The sequence below is a fragment of the Musa acuminata genome, chromosome BXJ3-4 (genome assembly GCF_036884655.1).
Source record: "Musa acuminata AAA Group cultivar baxijiao chromosome BXJ3-4, Cavendish_Baxijiao_AAA, whole genome shotgun sequence".
In the NCBI taxonomy this organism is placed as follows: domain Eukaryota; kingdom Viridiplantae; phylum Streptophyta; class Magnoliopsida; order Zingiberales; family Musaceae; genus Musa; species Musa acuminata.
In genome coordinates, this window is record NC_088352.1 from 9,823,689 (window position 1) to 9,843,848 (window position 20,160).

Below are 20,160 nucleotides of genomic sequence, written 5' to 3' on the forward strand. Positions count from 1 at the left end.
GGTCGATCTTGGCGGTGAGCAGAACTGCACCGACGATGCGTTCTTCGCCAGAGGGGTTGAAGCCTTCCTGATGTCGGATGACACCGACACAGCCTTGACTACCATCCCGAAGGCCTCACCGCCAGGCCTTGTCGATCTTCTCTCGATGCCCGATGACACTCGGATTGATTCGACCACGGTCGCAGATGTTTCCTCCTCATCGTCGTCGATAGACTTTGTTGCGTGCGAGCAGATGCACAGCACCGACGATGACTTCTTCGTGAGCCGGGAACGGGTCCATGCCTCCTTGATGTCCGATGACACGATTCCAGCCTCGGTGATGTATGGCACCAGCACTGATTCAACCACGATCGCAGCGGCTTCGTCGTCATCATCGATCGAGATTGTTGGGTGTGAGCAGACGGAGAACATAGATGATAATGACGACTTCATGCAATGGATTGAAGCCCTTGTGAAGTCCGATGACACCCCTATTGATTCGACTATGACCTCGTGGTTGGATCTGTAGCTTGCTTGTATGAAAGCTTATACGGAAAATGATGTTTGTTCATGTATTACAGAACAATGGAAGGGAAAGAAAATTTTATGTTCCTGTAAATATTGGCCATAACAAAGTGCAATTTTCATCTCATGTTTTGTTTGTTGTTTCCTTAATACGATGGCATCTATAAGAAATGGTATCAATGTTGTTTCGTCGAGTTCGAAGAGAAAGAGATGATATCAACAGGTTCTCTCAACCTCAGACTTTGCTGGTTTGGACGACTGGTATCAGAGGCAAGGCAGCAAATTTGATCAATCATCTTTCGGAAACATGTTCCAACTTTTTTTGTTTCCGAGTGAAGTCCACAACAACAACAGAAACAAATAACAAAGCTGCTGCAAGTCAATCCATCGTTAAAAACCTTTAATCACTGAATCGATACTATCGAAAACCAAACCTTTAATCACTGAATCGATAAAAAAATTCCAAAAAAATTCTAACTGATATGCAAAAGATTAAACACACATATCATAGTAGGAAATGCATATTCTCTTTCTCTACAGAAATCTTGTTGATATGATATGATCGGATTTCAATAGTGAGCGAGAACAACGCCTGCATCATGTTAAATTCATTAGATGAATATCATAGTATCGACAACTAGTCCTGATAAGCCACCGTTAAGAAATACAAGACAATTGAGATAGAAGAACATACCATTCATCTTACTGACTCGAAAAAATGGTCAAATTACATCTAAATTACATATTCAGAATTTTGAATGAATTTGAACAACCAATCTGAGTCTACTATTCCAGCTTTGGAAGTTACATACGAATTCAAATAACTAATATCAAGTCTACAAAACAGTAAAAATTTATGGGAGTAACCGCGTCGGTTTTCAAAACAAATGATAAGAACAAATAACACTCCTGAGAAGATTGGAACAAACTAAGATATGGGCCTAAGGACTCCCAATCTTCCTTCATGTTAATCTACAACTAGTTCAAGCGCATAAATCAGAAGAACTTTGACTTGTTACATGCCGAAAGCTTATGAAGAAGAAATGTAATCCTAATTCCTTTTGCAAAGGTTGTAGCATTCAAATTCTTCTGGAGTGTAACTCCTCTTCCTCCTTTGGGGCATGAATTGTAACATGATCTGGCAAAGGAGTCATGGTGCCCTGCTTTCTTTTAGGATCCTAGTCCAGCATGATCTTTACTTCGATATCGAGGACACCCTGACATGTTTAAAAGCAAAAGGTCAGTTAAAATGGATCATTAAGCACTTGAATATATATATCTATATATATTTCTCCAGGTATATCTGTGTTTTTATTACTGTTTAGAAAGTCAATATATTCATCCATCTAAATTTCAGCACAAACAAGGTTAGTACAATAAAAAATTCGAAGCATTTAGGTCAGCCTACCAGACAAGCATTTCTAGTTGAAGTTGTCAATAGGCAAATATCTATATGAGCATCACAAGGAAACCAAGATCTATTAAAGCAATCATGCCGCACTAGAGATGTAGAAAGAATTAAGGACAAAAGTATCAAATAGGAAGAACAAAAAGTCAATCTCCTTTATCATGTGGCACTAGAGATGTAGAAATAAAGCAAAATAGAAGAAAATGAAAGATATTTTGAGTTTTTCCCTCTCCTCAAGCATTTAAACTCAGCCAAGCCAAATTATTCTTATTGCAGAGTTTAAGCTCATCAGCATCCAGAGAGGTGATCAAGAAGGCAAGATACTTGAAAAGAAGAGTTTGGATTCAAACAATAAAAAAAGTTAAGAACACAGTTTGACTAAAATTGTTCTTGATGCTTTCAACATGTGTATGAGACAAATTCCTACTGCAGTCAACCATGCAGCAGCAACAAAATCATAATGCTTGAAGTTGCAGCAAAAACACACAGGCATTGGCAACCGTTATAAATGAAGAAAAAACCAAGAATCCAATTGCAATGACTTAATGACTTCATCAAAATTTTGACTGTAACAATCATTTTGCTGCCGTCATCAGAATAGTTTCATTGAAAAATTTTCTACCATAAACTACTTATCCCAGTTACCATCAGAAATTATCTTTGTTTGGTGTTCTTCCAAGATCAGTTATGCATGTCATTTCAAGCTTGAGTTGAACAGAATCATGCCATGATCTAAGAACTGGCATTTACTGGAGTCTCTATGCATGTTACACACAAAATAATCCACCTCATTCAGAGAGTATGCCACGAATTCAAACTTGAGTTCAATAGAGAGTTAGGAATAGAGAATCTCGGAGACACTATGGATGGAAGGATAGAGAAAAATAAGACAGGAGAGAAATAGGGAAACTTGATTTCGAAATAAATATATATATCAAATTAAACATATAAACCTAATTAATTAATTAATTAATTAATCTTGGGGCTTTAGGAAACACAGGATTTAGATTTGGATTCTGTTCAAGAAACGATCCAACAGCCGTATCTATCATTACCTACATATAAGCGCTTCACTCTCACTTTGCTCTCCTCTCCTATGCTCCCTTCTCCTCCATGTTAAGAAGGAATGACACTCCTGAGAACAAATAACAAATGATAAGGAACAAATAATAATACTTTGGAAAGATTGGACTCCCAATCTTCAATCTACGACGAGTAGAAACATATAAATTAGAAAAACTTTGGCTTATCAAGAAGAAATGTAATCTCAATTCTTTTTTTTTTACAAAGGTTATAGCATTCAAATTCTTCTCGTCACTCTAAAATTTAAATCTCTAAAAGTAATAGGTCAGTTAAAATGGGATCATTAAGAACTTGAATATATATTTCTCCAGGGATATCTATGTTTTCATTGCTATTTAGGAAGTAAATAAATTTATCCATCTAAATTTCAGCACAAGCAATGTTACTGTAGTAAAAATTTGAAGCATTTAGACACAGAAGACAAGTATTTCTAGTTTGAAGTTATCAATAGACAAGTCGTTATATGAGCAATGCTAGAAAACCAAGTTCTATTAAAGCATTGTAAGGTGTACAACTATATATGAGATGGTATTAATGAACAAACTGAAACTGTAGTCAAGTCATTTGTGGATCCATCCATGGTTGTCTGACCACTATCATCGTCTGAATAGTTTTCATTTTATGCATTGTTGCTAAAGACCCCAAAATTAGAACAGCAGAGGCCAAAAGATTACAACCAACAAATGCATAATAAGAATGGAAAGCTTACTTAATGCAAGGAATCACTTTACAACCAATTGCACACAAATCATCTAGTCTCAAACCCATATTTAAACAAAGGCCATGCAAGGAAGAACCAGAATGTCCTCATAATTGTTAAACTGATTCCAATGAAAAACTGCATGAATGTGGCACACTCACTTGTAAGTTCTTTCAAGCATCTTAGACAAACAATTCCAATGAAAAACCTTAATTTTTTCAAGCAAGATAGACAAAATCTAAATTAAATTGCCACAGACAAAATGTCTAACGATGAGCTCACCTCCGAGAAGCTTGTACCAGAAAGATAGCCCAAGCAATTGCACAAAGCCCTCTGTTGTTGACCTTCGGTGTAGAGCTCCACACCATTTTCCAAAAAGTTGAATCTTTAATGGACCACAGAAGTCAACTCCAATATCCTTCTCCCCTTCTCACCATACACAGTTATGATACGAAGTCCAAATCGGGTGTACCACCAAGGCTTAACATAGATTGGAGATCGGTATCAAGTACGTTCAGGGTCCTGGCGGCTCTAATAATGATCACCGATGCTGACCTCAACTCTGGAGTACCCGTCCACAGCTCAGTGGTTCTTGTGAGGACGTCACTAAGCTCCGCAAAGAACACACCATCGCCAACAAACTAGAACATAGGAAAATAAAATCCACAAAGTGTTACAATAAGAAACAATCTAGGGAGATACTTAACGTTAGGGTTCGTGAAACTTTGTGTGAGTGAAGATTGGAGATCGCTTCGATTGCCATCTCAATGGTCGAGCATCGGATGACGACATTAAAAAAAGACACATCAAACTTTGACATATTAAATAAAAGATATTATTTAAAAATAAAAATATTATCATATAAATGGATCTTAGTTTATTATTTTATAATGTTTAAATCAATTTTTAACTAGTTATTTTGAAAATGTATAATTTTAATTATATATTAATAATGCTAATCTTTTTGTAATGTATAAAATTAAAATAATGAACAATTTAAGGGTTTCCACTAAATAAAAACCAAATAAAAAAGAATTCAATTTCCATCAATTAATCATTTAATGATAGTTTTATCATTTATGAAAAATAAACTGAACAGCAAAAAAAAAAAAATTTGAGATGCTCAATGCAAAAATATATAACAATGAGGATTATTCTAGGGAAATCTTACAATAAAATAAACATCTTTAGAGAAAAAGGGGCTCACAAATCTTATTAATTTAACTTCGTAAAAAATATTTTTTTAAAACTAAAAAAAATATTTGAATCTGATAAGGCATTTGATTTTAACCTTTAAAAATTATTTTTTTCTCATTTTTTTAATAATATATATAAGCCCTTAATAATTTCATTCAATATCATGATAAAAATTTATCCAAAATTTAATCCGACATAAATAAAACCAACTAAATCCATGATAATTAATAATTAAATCAACTTCGATTCACATTTGTGTAGAAAAACACGTTAATCAACAATCTCCTCTTCTCTGTCTTCAAAGAATTCAGAGACAGAAGTATCAAATAGGAAGAACAAAGAGTCATCTCCTTCGTCACGTGATACTAGAGATGCAGAAATAAAGCAAAATAGACAAAATGGAAAGATTTTTTGAGTTTTTCCCTCTCCTCAAGCATTTGAACTTAGCCAAGCCAAATTATTTTTATTGCAGAGTTTAAGTTAATCGGCATCCAGAGGAGTGATAAAGAAACCAAGAAACTTAAAAAAAGAGTTTGGATTCAAACAAAAAGAAGGTAAGAACACAGTTTGACTAAAATTGTTCTTGATGATTTAAACAAGTGTATGAGACAAATTCCTACTGCAGTCAGCCATGCAGCAGCCACAAAACCAAAATACTTGAAGTTGCAGCAAAAATAGAGAGGCATAGGCAGAGGATATAAATGAAGACAAAACCAAGAATCCAATTCAAATGACTTATGACCTCATCAAATCTTTGGCCGTAACAATCATTTTGCTGCAGTCATCAGAATATTTTCATTGCAAAATTTTCTACTATCTACAACTTATCCCAGTTACCATCAGAAATTATCTTTGTTTGCTGTTCTTCCCAGATCAGTTATGCATGTCATTACAAGCTTGAGTTGAACAGAAATCATGCCATGATCTAAGAACTAGCATTTACTGGAATCTCTATGCATGTTACACACACAATAATCCAACTCATTCAGAGAGTATGCCACAAATTCAAACTTGAGTTCAATAGAGAGTTGATGAAATTACAAATTTGAGAACCCAAAATTCATTACGTTCCTGTAGTTGATATGGAAGAAAAGGAAGGCAAAAGACTTGAGTTGCAAATAGGAAAACAGAATTGTAAGCTACATTATTTGGAGGTAGCAAACGAGAATCTAATGGAAAAAGGAAAAAAGAAAATCTTGTTTGTTGGAATCAGAATGATCATTTTCTTCTTCTAAAAAAGAATGTCTTGCCTAATTAACTCCATAAATAAAAGTTCCTTTGGATCAATCGAGTCTATTAGAGAAAACTATCAAAGTTCTGAGGCCAACGTGATCAAAACCAATACTATGCTTGACACAGATTTCTAAGAGACCACAAGCAAATAAATATATTGACTCGGAATGTACTATGAGGCACAATAACCAATACCATCAAGACAGATTCTTAGAAGCAAACACTTATAAACATAAATAAAAAACTAGGAAGTAGATAAAGATACAATCTTAATACTTATAGACTACTTATAACAAAGGCCATATGCTGAGTAAAACTGAAAAAAATGATTGATGGAACAGTTTCAATGATATAAATAAGAAGTAACGATAATTAATAACAAAACATAAAAAATAAGCCCATCTTTTCAATTCAACTATTTGGAAGAAATGGGGAGCAGAAGACCAAGACTTCTTTTATGTTTTTTCTTTTCCTCTTCTGAGACATGTGTTTTCTTTCCCATCCTAACATATGTGTGCAAGAGTATCATTTAGGAAAAGTTGTTTCTTCTCATGTGTGCATGCATGCACACATAACATGAACATCAACCGAGGGAAATTGATAGCAGATTCTATCAATTATATTTATTACTTTAGGGCCACTAATTTCAGGCGTTATAGTTTTTCTTCCTCATTGTAGCAATTATTCACAAACATGTGAAGAGTTTAAGCCTCGCTGTATCTGATAAAATTAAGATACCAATAAATATAACAAAAATGAAATTATGTCTCTATTTTTCATTGGATACCAAAGTTTAAAATTGAATGATGATGGATGCTCTTGCAAAGATGCTCCAACTATAATTATGATCCCAATGAAATATAAATTGATGAAAAGAATCAAAATTCGAGTTTCTCTTATGCATACAGATATGCAACTTCGAATCGGACCAATAAATGTTATTAGAGTTCTTGTAGAGTACATCAGAAATTGTATTACTTACAAGAACCAAAACTAGATTAGGAGCGCATGAGATCTACCAATAGGTACAAAAGTAGAAGAACTGATAATAGACATTGAAACATTATCAGATGGATTTTTGAAGCAGCTTCAAAATAAGCTCTCCATGTTAAAGGTAATGAATGTATATCTTTGAGGGTGAGGCAAAGAGTTATACAGATCCATACAAGTTTGTTTTCCAAGCATCTAGAGTGTTGGAAGATTGTCTCTGAAGCTCACTAGATTTTTAACCATGTCTTTGATCCATCATATGTATAGATTTTCAAAACATGCATCTCTAGTGTATTGCACAATTTTAAAAAGACGCATGCTTCCTCTGGTCATTGTGAAATCAATCTCGTTCACCAGACTGAACACTAAAACTCCATCCTTCACGATATGGCTTCTTCAAGCTTTTGCAAGGACAGATATATAATTTACCATCTAAAAAGATCAACTCTACTTATAAGAAATTGTCAAAGCAACCCCGATCTAATTATAAAATACAAATCATTTCCATTCACAAATACAAATCAAAGACTACTAATCACCCAAAATTAAAAACAAAAGTCCCTGATGCTTCAAATTTCACATAGCTAAAATTTTAGCTACACATTCTAAATTGTGATAGAATTAAGAGTGAGATCTATAGTTATGGTCAACAAAATACTCAATATCAGACGTCTCTTGGCCCATCAAAAGTCAAGCAGATCATTTCTGATGCAGTTCTGCATCATGTAATATGATCCATGCTTCTTACCTATCCTTCCATCACTATGTTCTTGCCTTCATTATGAGGCTTAGGCCATGGAATCCTTCCATCACTATGTTCTTGCCTTCATTATGAGGCTTAGGCCATGGAAGAGTTCAAAAGGACTCAACCAACAATATCGACAAAGAAAATAAAGGGGGTGACACATAAAGATTCTTTCTAGACTCAAGAAGCTAATCACTGTACAAATCGATCAGACACTAACTTCTAAATCAACCCTTCACCAAATGATCAAGGAAGCCCCTGATCTTAACTGAGAAAGGGGCCTCATGCATGCGTGCTCTCCAGATCCATGAAACTACATGAATGTCAACCACAGAACTGCAGATGTTCTAAGCAAAATAAGATCATTATGACTAACATACACGCACAGTCAGAGCTCTAAGATTAGGTCACCATATCCCCAAAAAAAAAGGGTAAAATTAGCAAAATAGAACACAACAACAGGAAAAGAGGATCAGAAATCACGTAGCGATGTTGTTCTCATCACCTGCAGACCCATCGCGCTCTCTATTCCTCCTCCTCCTCCGCGTCTTTGGATTCCCGGTTGCGTCGCCGGGTCGCGAAGGACGGAGAGATTATTATGTACGCGCACGTCATTATAGGCCTCGGATTCAAAACAATATGCATTTGGATTTTCGATGGATCAATGCGTTCCAGATCGAAATAAACGGACGCGATTCAATGATCGGGACTAGCGGGCGATCACGATGTCGTCTAATTTGTTTGGGGGCTTCCGAATCCACAATAAGAAACAGCTTACATTAACCAATAGGATTCGATTCAAGAATCCATCCGTGCGCCCATTATATGTATATATATAAATATATATGTATATATATACATATATATATATATTTATATATATATATATATCTCTCTCTCTCCTCTCCCACTCTCGCTCTGACTTCTCTCCGCGCCTCACTCTGAATTCTCTCCCCGCGCCCTGCGACTCTCGCCTCTCCTCTGCTCCATTCTCCTCCTCGTTGATTTCCTCTCCTCTCCCAGTCAAGAAACCGTCTTTAGTCGTCCATCAATGGAGCCCATCGACCTCGTACCGAGCGGCTACAGGTTCCTTCCCACGGCGGAGGAACTCTTGGTTGACTACCTCGCCAACTGGGTCGCCGGCGCACCCCTCCCTGGCCGCGCTGTCGCCTTCGCGGACGTCTACGGCACCGAGCCGTGGAATCTTCTAGGCAGCGATCGCCAGGAGGGCTATTTCTTTGCGGAGCGCAAGCCCAAGAACAGCGGCGGCTCGCGCGTCGATCGAAAGGCCGGCAGCGGTTCTTGGACTCTGTACAAAAAGCAAGAAACCGTTAAGTCCATGGTCGGCGGGCGCGAGATGGTGTTCGGGCGAAAGAGCTGCCTTTCTTTCAATGATGGCCGGCGGAAGAACTCCGGGTGGACGATGTACGAGTTCGAGATGTGTTCGTCCGGCGGCTTCGAGACACGAGTTCTCTGTCACGTCAAGAGAAGCTCGCATTGTGCCTACTCCGGCGGCACCACCATCAAAACGGTTGAGACCACCTTAACGGAGGCAGCGACAGACACGGTCACCGGCGACAGCTTCGTTGGGCGGAAGAGAAATAGAGACGAATCTTCTACTCTCTCGGCAAAAGCATCGACTCTCTCAAAGAAGCCATGCTGGGAGTTGGTTGCACATCCCAGCAGAGCATTGCAGTCCGACGTCTCACCACATCCAACCGCGGCGGTGCAACATTCCTCGTTGGCTCCTGCTGTGACAGCCCCGGAGACTCATCTTTCCTCGGTCGACTCCGTTGCACCGAACGATGCCGGAGTCGCAGCCGCCTCTCCATCATCAACGGACGTTGGTGGAGGTGAGCTCCCGATAACTACGGAAGAACTGGAAGCATTCTTGGCTTCGTCTTCGTCGTCGGTCGATCTTGGCGGTGAGCAGAACTGCACCGACGATGCGTTCTTCGCCAGAGGGGTTGAAGCCTTCCTGATGTCGGATGACACCGACACAGCCTTGACTACCATCCCGAAGGCCTCACCGCCAGGCCTTGTCGATCTTCTCTCGATGCCCGATGACACTCGGATTGATTCGACCACGGTCGCAGATGTTTCCTCCTCATCGTCGTCGATAGACTTTGTTGCGTGCGAGCAGATGCACAGCACCGACGATGACTTCTTCGTGAGCCGGGAACGGGTCCATGCCTCCTTGATGTCCGATGACACGATTCCAGCCTCGGTGATGTATGGCACCAGCACTGATTCAACCACGATCGCAGCGGCTTCGTCGTCATCATCGATCGAGATTGTTGGGTGTGAGCAGACGGAGAACATAGATGATAATGACGACTTCATGCAATGGATTGAAGCCCTTGTGAAGTCCGATGACACCCCTATTGATTCGACTATGACCTCGTGGTTGGATCTGTAGCTTGCTTGTATGAAAGCTTATACGGAAAATGATGTTTGTTCATGTATTACAGAACAATGGAAGGGAAAGAAAATTTTATGTTCCTGTAAATATTGGCCATAACAAAGTGCAATTTTCATCTCATGTTTTGTTTGTTGTTTCCTTAATACGATGGCATCTATAAGAAATGGTATCAATGTTGTTTCGTCGAGTTCGAAGAGAAAGAGATGATATCAACAGGTTCTCTCAACCTCAGACTTTGCTGGTTTGGACGACTGGTATCAGAGGCAAGGCAGCAAATTTGATCAATCATCTTTCGGAAACATGTTCCAACTTTTTTTGTTTCCGAGTGAAGTCCACAACAACAACAGAAACAAATAACAAAGCTGCTGCAAGTCAATCCATCGTTAAAAACCTTTAATCACTGAATCGATACTATCGAAAACCAAACCTTTAATCACTGAATCGATAAAAAAATTCCAAAAAAATTCTAACTGATATGCAAAAGATTAAACACACATATCATAGTAGGAAATGCATATTCTCTTTCTCTACAGAAATCTTGTTGATATGATATGATCGGATTTCAATAGTGAGCGAGAACAACGCCTGCATCATGTTAAATTCATTAGATGAATATCATAGTATCGACAACTAGTCCTGATAAGCCACCGTTAAGAAATACAAGACAATTGAGATAGAAGAACATACCATTCATCTTACTGACTCGAAAAAATGGTCAAATTACATCTAAATTACATATTCAGAATTTTGAATGAATTTGAACAACCAATCTGAGTCTACTATTCCAGCTTTGGAAGTTACATACGAATTCAAATAACTAATATCAAGTCTACAAAACAGTAAAAATTTATGGGAGTAACCGCGTCGGTTTTCAAAACAAATGATAAGAACAAATAACACTCCTGAGAAGATTGGAACAAACTAAGATATGGGCCTAAGGACTCCCAATCTTCCTTCATGTTAATCTACAACTAGTTCAAGCGCATAAATCAGAAGAACTTTGACTTGTTACATGCCGAAAGCTTATGAAGAAGAAATGTAATCCTAATTCCTTTTGCAAAGGTTGTAGCATTCAAATTCTTCTGGAGTGTAACTCCTCTTCCTCCTTTGGGGCATGAATTGTAACATGATCTGGCAAAGGAGTCATGGTGCCCTGCTTTCTTTTAGGATCCTAGTCCAGCATGATCTTTACTTCGATATCGAGGACACCCTGACATGTTTAAAAGCGAAAGGTCAGTTAAAATGGATCATTAAGCACTTGAATATATATATCTATATATATTTCTCCAGGTATATCTGTGTTTTTATTACTGTTTAGAAAGTCAATATATTCATCCATCTAAATTTCAGCACAAACAAGGTTAGTACAATAAAAAATTCGAAGCATTTATGTCAGCCTACCAGACAAGCATTTCTAGTTGAAGTTGTCAATAGGCAAATATCTATATGAGCATCACAAGGAAACCAAGATCTATTAAAGCAATCATGCCGCACTAGAGATGTAGAAAGAATTAAGGACAAAAGTATCAAATAGGAAGAATAAAAAGTCAATCTCCTTTATCATGTGGCACTAGAGATGTAGAAATAAAGCAAAATAGAAGAAAATGAAAGATATTTTGAGTTTTTCCCTCTCCTCAAGCATTTAAACTCAGCCAAGCCAAATTATTCTTATTGCAGAGTTTAAGCTCATCAGCATCCAGAGAGGTGATCAAGAAGGCAAGATACTTGAAAAGAAGAGTTTGGATTCAAACAATAAAAAAAGTTAAGAACACAGTTTGACTAAAATTGTTCTTGATGCTTTCAACATGTGTATGAGACAAATTCCTACTGCAGTCAACCATGCAGCAGCAACAAAATCATAATGCTTGAAGTTGCAGCAAAAACACACAGGCATTGGCAACCGTTATAAATGAAGAAAAAACCAAGAATCCAATTGCAATGACTTAATGACTTCATCAAAATTTTGACTGTAACAATCATTTTGCTGCCGTCATCAGAATAGTTTCATTGAAAAATTTTCTACCATAAACTACTTATCCCAGTTACCATCAGAAATTATCTTTGTTTGGTGTTCTTCCAAGATCAGTTATGCATGTCATTTCAAGCTTGAGTTGAACAGAATCATGCCATGATCTAAGAACTGGCATTTACTGGAGTCTCTATGCATGTTACACACAAAATAATCCACCTCATTCAGAGAGTATGCCACGAATTCAAACTTGAGTTCAATAGAGAGTTAGGAATAGAGAATCTCGGAGACACTATGGATGGAAGGATAGAGAAAAATAAGACAGGAGAGAAATAGGGAAACTTGATTTCGAAATAAATATATATATCAAATTAAACATATAAACCTAATTAATTAATTAATTAATTAATCTTGGGGCTTTAGGAAACACAGGATTTAGATTTGGATTCTGTTCAAGAAACGATCCAACAGCCGTATCTATCATTACCTACATATAAGCGCTTCACTCTCACTTTGCTCTCCTCTCCTATGCTCCCTTCTCCTCCATGTTAAGAAGGAATGACACTCCTGAGAACAAATAACAAATGATAAGGAACAAATAATAATACTTTGGAAAGATTGGACTCCCAATCTTCAATCTACGACGAGTAGAAACATATAAATTAGAAAAACTTTGGCTTATCAAGAAGAAATGTAATCTCAATTCTTTTTTTTTTACAAAGGTTATAGCATTCAAATTCTTCTCGTCACTCTAAAATTTAAATCTCTAAAAGTAATAGGTCAGTTAAAATGGGATCATTAAGAACTTGAATATATATTTCTCCAGGGATATCTATGTTTTCATTGCTATTTAGGAAGTAAATAAATTTATCCATCTAAATTTCAGCACAAGCAATGTTACTGTAGTAAAAATTTGAAGCATTTAGACACAGAAGACAAGTATTTCTAGTTTGAAGTTATCAATAGACAAGTCGTTATATGAGCAATGCTAGAAAACCAAGTTCTATTAAAGCATTGTAAGGTGTACAACTATATATGAGATGGTATTAATGAACAAACTGAAACTGTAGTCAAGTCATTTGTGGATCCATCCATGGTTGTCTGACCACTATCATCGTCTGAATAGTTTTCATTTTATGCATTGTTGCTAAAGACCCCAAAATTAGAACAGCAGAGGCCAAAAGATTACAACCAACAAATGCATAATAAGAATGGAAAGCTTACTTAATGCAAGGAATCACTTTACAACCAATTGCACACAAATCATCTAGTCTCAAACCCATATTTAAACAAAGGCCATGCAAGGAAGAACCAGAATGTCCTCATAATTGTTAAACTGATTCCAATGAAAAACTGCATGAATGTGGCACACTCACTTGTAAGTTCTTTCAAGCATCTTAGACAAACAATTCCAATGAAAAACCTTAATTTTTTCAAGCAAGATAGACAAAATCTAAATTAAATTGCCACAGACAAAATGTCTAACGATGAGCTCACCTCCGAGAAGCTTGTACCAGAAAGATAGCCCAAGCAATTGCACAAAGCCCTCTGTTGTTGACCTTCGGTGTAGAGCTCCACACCATTTTCCAAAAAGTTGAATCTTTAATGGACCACAGAAGTCAACTCCAATATCCTTCTCCCCTTCTCACCATACACAGTTATGATACGAAGTCCAAATCGGGTGTACCACCAAGGCTTAACATAGATTGGAGATCGGTATCAAGTACGTTCAGGGTCCTGGCGGCTCTAATAATGATCACCGATGCTGACCTCAACTCTGGAGTACCCGTCCACAGCTCAGTGGTTCTTGTGAGGACGTCACTAAGCTCCGCAAAGAACACACCATCGCCAACAAACTAGAACATAGGAAAATAAAATCCACAAAGTGTTACAATAAGAAACAATCTAGGGAGATACTTAACGTTAGGGTTCGTGAAACTTTGTGTGAGTGAAGATTGGAGATCGCTTCGATTGCCATCTCAATGGTCGAGCATCGGATGACGACATTAAAAAAAGACACATCAAACTTTGACATATTAAATAAAAGATATTATTTAAAAATAAAAATATTATCATATAAATGGATCTTAGTTTATTATTTTATAATGTTTAAATCAATTTTTAACTAGTTATTTTGAAAATGTATAATTTTAATTATATATTAATAATGCTAATCTTTTTGTAATGTATAAAATTAAAATAATGAACAATTTAAGGGTTTCCACTAAATAAAAACCAAATAAAAAAGAATTCAATTTCCATCAATTAATCATTTAATGATAGTTTTATCATTTATGAAAAATAAACTGAACAGCAAAAAAAAAAACATTTGAGATGCTCAATGCAAAAATATATAACAATGAGGATTATTCTAGGGAAATCTTACAATAAAATAAACATCTTTAGAGAAAAAGGGGCTCACAAATCTTATTAATTTAACTTCGTAAAAAATATTTTTTTAAAACTAAAAAAAATATTTGAATCTGATAAGGCATTTGATTTTAACCTTTAAAAATTATTTTTTTCTCATTTTTTTAATAATATATATAAGCCCTTAATAATTTCATTCAATATCATGATAAAAATTTATCCAAAATTTAATCCGACATAAATAAAACCAACTAAATCCATGATAATTAATAATTAAATCAACTTCGATTCACATTTGTGTAGAAAAACACGTTAATCAACAATCTCCTCTTCTCTGTCTTCAAAGAATTCAGAGACAGAAGTATCAAATAGGAAGAACAAAGAGTCATCTCCTTCGTCACGTGATACTAGAGATGCAGAAATAAAGCAAAATAGACAAAATGGAAAGATTTTTTGAGTTTTTCCCTCTCCTCAAGCATTTGAACTTAGCCAAGCCAAATTATTTTTATTGCAGAGTTTAAGTTAATCGGCATCCAGAGGAGTGATAAAGAAACCAAGAAACTTAAAAAAAGAGTTTGGATTCAAACAAAAAGAAGGTAAGAACACAGTTTGACTAAAATTGTTCTTGATGATTTAAACAAGTGTATGAGACAAATTCCTACTGCAGTCAGCCATGCAGCAGCCACAAAACCAAAATACTTGAAGTTGCAGCAAAAATAGAGAGGCATAGGCAGAGGATATAAATGAAGACAAAACCAAGAATCCAATTCAAATGACTTATGACCTCATCAAATCTTTGGCCGTAACAATCATTTTGCTGCAGTCATCAGAATATTTTCATTGCAAAATTTTCTACTATCTACAACTTATCCCAGTTACCATCAGAAATTATCTTTGTTTGCTGTTCTTCCCAGATCAGTTATGCATGTCATTACAAGCTTGAGTTGAACAGAAATCATGCCATGATCTAAGAACTAGCATTTACTGGAATCTCTATGCATGTTACACACACAATAATCCAACTCATTCAGAGAGTATGCCACAAATTCAAACTTGAGTTCAATAGAGAGTTGATGAAATTACAAATTTGAGAACCCAAAATTCATTACGTTCCTGTAGTTGATATGGAAGAAAAGGAAGGCAAAAGACTTGAGTTGCAAATAGGAAAACAGAATTGTAAGCTACATTATTTGGAGGTAGCAAACGAGAATCTAATGGAAAAAGGAAAAAAGAAAATCTTGTTTGTTGGAATCAGAATGATCATTTTCTTCTTCTAAAAAAGAATGTCTTGCCTAATTAACTCCATAAATAAAAGTTCCTTTGGATCAATCGAGTCTATTAGAGAAAACTATCAAAGTTCTGAGGCCAACGTGATCAAAACCAATACTATGCTTGACACAGATTTCTAAGAGACCACAAGCAAATAAATATATTGACTCGGAATGTACTATGAGGCACAATAACCAATACCATCAAGACAGATTCTTAGAAGCAAACACTTATAAACATAAATAAAAAACTAGGAAGTAGATAAAGATACAATCTTAATACTTATAGACTACTTATAACAAAGGCCATATGCTGAGTAAAACTGAAAAAAATGATTGATGGAACAGTTTCAATGATATAAATAAGAAGTAACGATAATTAATAACAAAACATAAAAAATAAGCCCATCTTTTCAATTCAACTATTTGGAAGAAATGGGGAGCAGAAGACCAAGACTTCTTTTATGTTTTTTCTTTTCCTCTTCTGAGACATGTGTTTTCTTTCCCATCCTAACATATGTGTGCAAGAGTATCATTTAGGAAAAGTTGTTTCTTCTCATGTGTGCATGCATGCACACATAACATGAACATCAACCGAGGGAAATTGATAGCAGATTCTATCAATTATATTTATTACTTTAGGGCCACTAATTTCAGGCGTTATAGTTTTTCTTCCTCATTGTAGCAATTATTCACAAACATGTGAAGAGTTTAAGCCTCGCTGTATCTGATAAAATTAAGATACCAATAAATATAACAAAAATGAAATTATGTCTCTATTTTTCATTGGATACCAAAGTTTAAAATTGAATGATGATGGATGCTCTTGCAAAGATGCTCCAACTATAATTATGATCCCAATGAAATATAAATTGATGAAAAGAATCAAAATTCGAGTTTCTCTTATGCATACAGATATGCAACTTCGAATCGGACCAATAAATGTTATTAGAGTTCTTGTAGAGTACATCAGAAATTGTATTACTTACAAGAACCAAAACTAGATTAGGAGCGCATGAGATCTACCAATAGGTACAAAAGTAGAAGAACTGATAATAGACATTGAAACATTATCAGATGGATTTTTGAAGCAGCTTCAAAATAAGCTCTCCATGTTAAAGGTAATGAATGTATATCTTTGAGGGTGAGGCAAAGAGTTATACAGATCCATACAAGTTTGTTTTCCAAGCATCTAGAGTGTTGGAAGATTGTCTCTGAAGCTCACTAGATTTTTAACCATGTCTTTGATCCATCATATGTATAGATTTTCAAAACATGCATCTCTAGTGTATTGCACAATTTTAAAAAGACGCATGCTTCCTCTGGTCATTGTGAAATCAATCTCGTTCACCAGACTGAACACTAAAACTCCATCCTTCACGATATGGCTTCTTCAAGCTTTTGCAAGGACAGATATATAATTTACCATCTAAAAAGATCAACTCTACTTATAAGAAATTGTCAAAGCAACCCCGATCTAATTATAAAATACAAATCATTTCCATTCACAAATACAAATCAAAGACTACTAATCACCCAAAATTAAAAACAAAAGTCCCTGATGCTTCAAATTTCACATAGCTAAAATTTTAGCTACACATTCTAAATTGTGATAGAATTAAGAGTGAGATCTATAGTTATGGTCAACAAAATACTCAATATCAGACGTCTCTTGGCCCATCAAAAGTCAAGCAGATCATTTCTGATGCAGTTCTGCATCATGTAATATGATCCATGCTTCTTACCTATCCTTCCATCACTATGTTCTTGCCTTCATTATGAGGCTTAGGCCATGGAATCCTTCCATCACTATGTTCTTGCCTTCATTATGAGGCTTAGGCCATGGAAGAGTTCAAAAGGACTCAACCAACAATATCGACAAAGAAAATAAAGGGGGTGACACATAAAGATTCTTTCTAGACTCAAGAAGCTAATCACTGTACAAATCGATCAGACACTAACTTCTAAATCAACCCTTCACCAAATGATCAAGGAAGCCCCTGATCTTAACTGAGAAAGGGGCCTCATGCATGCGTGCTCTCCAGATCCATGAAACTACATGAATGTCAACCACAGAACTGCAGATGTTCTAAGCAAAATAAGATCATTATGACTAACATACACGCACAGTCAGAGCTCTAAGATTAGGTCACCATATCCCCAAAAAAAAAGGGTAAAATTAGCAAAATAGAACACAACAACAGGAAAAGAGGATCAGAAATCACGTAGCGATGTTGTTCTCATCACCTGCAGACCCATCGCGCTCTCTATTCCTCCTCCTCCTCCGCGTCTTTGGATTCCCGGTTGCGTCGCCGGGTCGCGAAGGACGGAGAGATTATTATGTACGCGCACGTCATTATAGGCCTCGGATTCAAAACAATATGCATTTGGATTTTCGATGGATCAATGCGTTCCAGATCGAAATAAACGGACGCGATTCAATGATCGGGACTAGCGGGCGATCACGATGTCGTCTAATTTGTTTGGGGGCTTCCGAATCCACAATAAGAAACAGCTTACATTAACCAATAGGATTCGATTCAAGAATCCATCCGTGCGCCCATTATATGTATATATATAAATATATATGTATATATATACATATATATATATATTTATATATATATATATATCTCTCTCTCTCCTCTCCCACTCTCGCTCTGACTTCTCTCCGCGCCTCACTCTGAATTCTCTCCCCGCGCCCTGCGACTCTCGCCTCTCCTCTGCTCCATTCTCCTCCTCGTTGATTTCCTCTCCTCTCCCAGTCAAGAAACCGTCTTTAGTCGTCCATCAATGGAGCCCATCGACCTCGTACCGAGCGGCTACAGGTTCCTTCCCACGGCGGAGGAACTCTTGGTTGACTACCTCGCCAACTGGGTCGCCGGCGCACCCCTCCCTGGCCGCGCTGTCGCCTTCGCGGACGTCTACGGCACCGAGCCGTGGAATCTTCTAGGCAGCGATCGCCAGGAGGGCTATTTCTTTGCGGAGCGCAAGCCCAAGAACAGCGGCGGCTCGCGCGTCGATCGAAAGGTCGGCAGCGGTTCTTGGACTCTGTACAAAAAGCAAGAAACCGTTAAGTCCATGGTCGGCGGGCGCGAGATGGTGTTCGGGCGAAAGAGCTGCCTTTCTTTCAATGATGGCCGGCGGAAGAACTCCGGGTGGACGATGTACGAGTTCGAGATGTGTTCGTCCGGCGGCTTCGAGACACGAGTTCTCTGTCACGTCAAGAGAAGCTCGCATTGTGCCTACTCCGGCGGCACCACCATCAAAACGGTTGAGACCACCTTAACGGAGGCAGCGACAGACACGGTCACCGGCGACAGCTTCGTTGGGCGGAAGAGAAATAGAGACGAATCTTCTACTCTCTCGGCAAAAGCATCGACTCTCTCAAAGAAGCCATGCTGGGAGTTGGTTGCACATCCCAGCAGAGCATTGCAGTCCGACGTCTCACCACATCCAACCGCGGCGGTGCAACATTCCTCGTTGGCTCCTGCTGTGACAGCCCCGGAGACTCATCTTTCCTCGGTCGACTCCGTTGCACCGAACGATGCCGGAGTCGCAGCCGCCTCTCCATCATCAACGGACGTTGGTGGAGGTGAGCTCCCGATAACTACGGAAGAACTGGAAGCATTCTTGGCTTCGTCTTCGTCGTCGGTCGATCTTGGCGGTGAGCAGAACTGCACCGACGATGCGTTCTTCGCCAGAGGGGTTGAAGCCTTCCTGATGTCGGATGACACCGACACAGCCTTGACTACCATCCCGAAGGCCTCACCGCCAGGCCTTGTCGATCTTCTCTCGATGCCCGATGACACTCGGATTGATTCGACCACGGTCGCAGATGTTTCCTCCTCATCGTCGTCGATAGACTTTGTTGCGTGCGAGCAGATGCACAGCACCGACGATGACTTCTTCGTGAGCCGGGAACGGGTCCATGCCTCCTTGATGTCCGATGACACGATTCCAGCCTCGGTGATGTATGGCACCAGCACTGATTCAACCACGATCGCAGCGGCTTCGTCGTCATCATCGATCGAGATTGTTGGGTGTGAGCAGACGGAGAACATAGATGATAATGACGACTTCATGCAATGGATTGAAGCCCTTGTGAAGTCCGATGACACCCCTATTGATTCGACTATGACCTCGTGGTTGGATCTGTAGCTTGCTTGTATGAAAGCTTATACGGAAAATGATGTTTGTTCATGTATTACAGAACAATGGAAGGGAAAGAAAATTTTATGTTCCTGTAAATATTGGCCATAACAAAGTGC

The 20,160-nt window shown here is 37.8% G+C and overlaps 2 long non-coding RNA genes and 2 pseudogenes across 2 annotated transcripts; all 4 read right to left on the reverse strand.

Annotated features, from left to right (window-relative positions):
- Nucleotides 1–1,179: 1,179 nt before the first annotated feature.
- On the reverse strand, nt 1,180–8,504 carry LOC135637016 (uncharacterized). The gene is made up of 4 exons (XR_010496133.1): nt 8,366–8,504; nt 3,978–4,336; nt 2,968–3,047; nt 1,180–1,721 (listed from the first exon to the last, which is right to left on the reverse strand). It is a non-coding gene; the product is annotated as an uncharacterized LOC135637016 (long non-coding RNA).
- LOC135637397 (small nucleolar RNA snoR143) lies at nt 3,512–3,713 on the reverse strand (annotated as a pseudogene).
- A 2,446-nt stretch (nt 8,505–10,950) lies between the features above and the next one.
- LOC135637017 (uncharacterized) lies at nt 10,951–18,275 on the reverse strand. The gene is made up of 4 exons (XR_010496134.1): nt 18,137–18,275; nt 13,749–14,107; nt 12,739–12,818; nt 10,951–11,492 (listed from the first exon to the last, which is right to left on the reverse strand). It is a non-coding gene; the product is annotated as an uncharacterized LOC135637017 (long non-coding RNA).
- LOC135637399 (small nucleolar RNA snoR143) lies at nt 13,283–13,484 on the reverse strand (annotated as a pseudogene).
- Nucleotides 18,276–20,160: the final 1,885 nt, after the last annotated feature.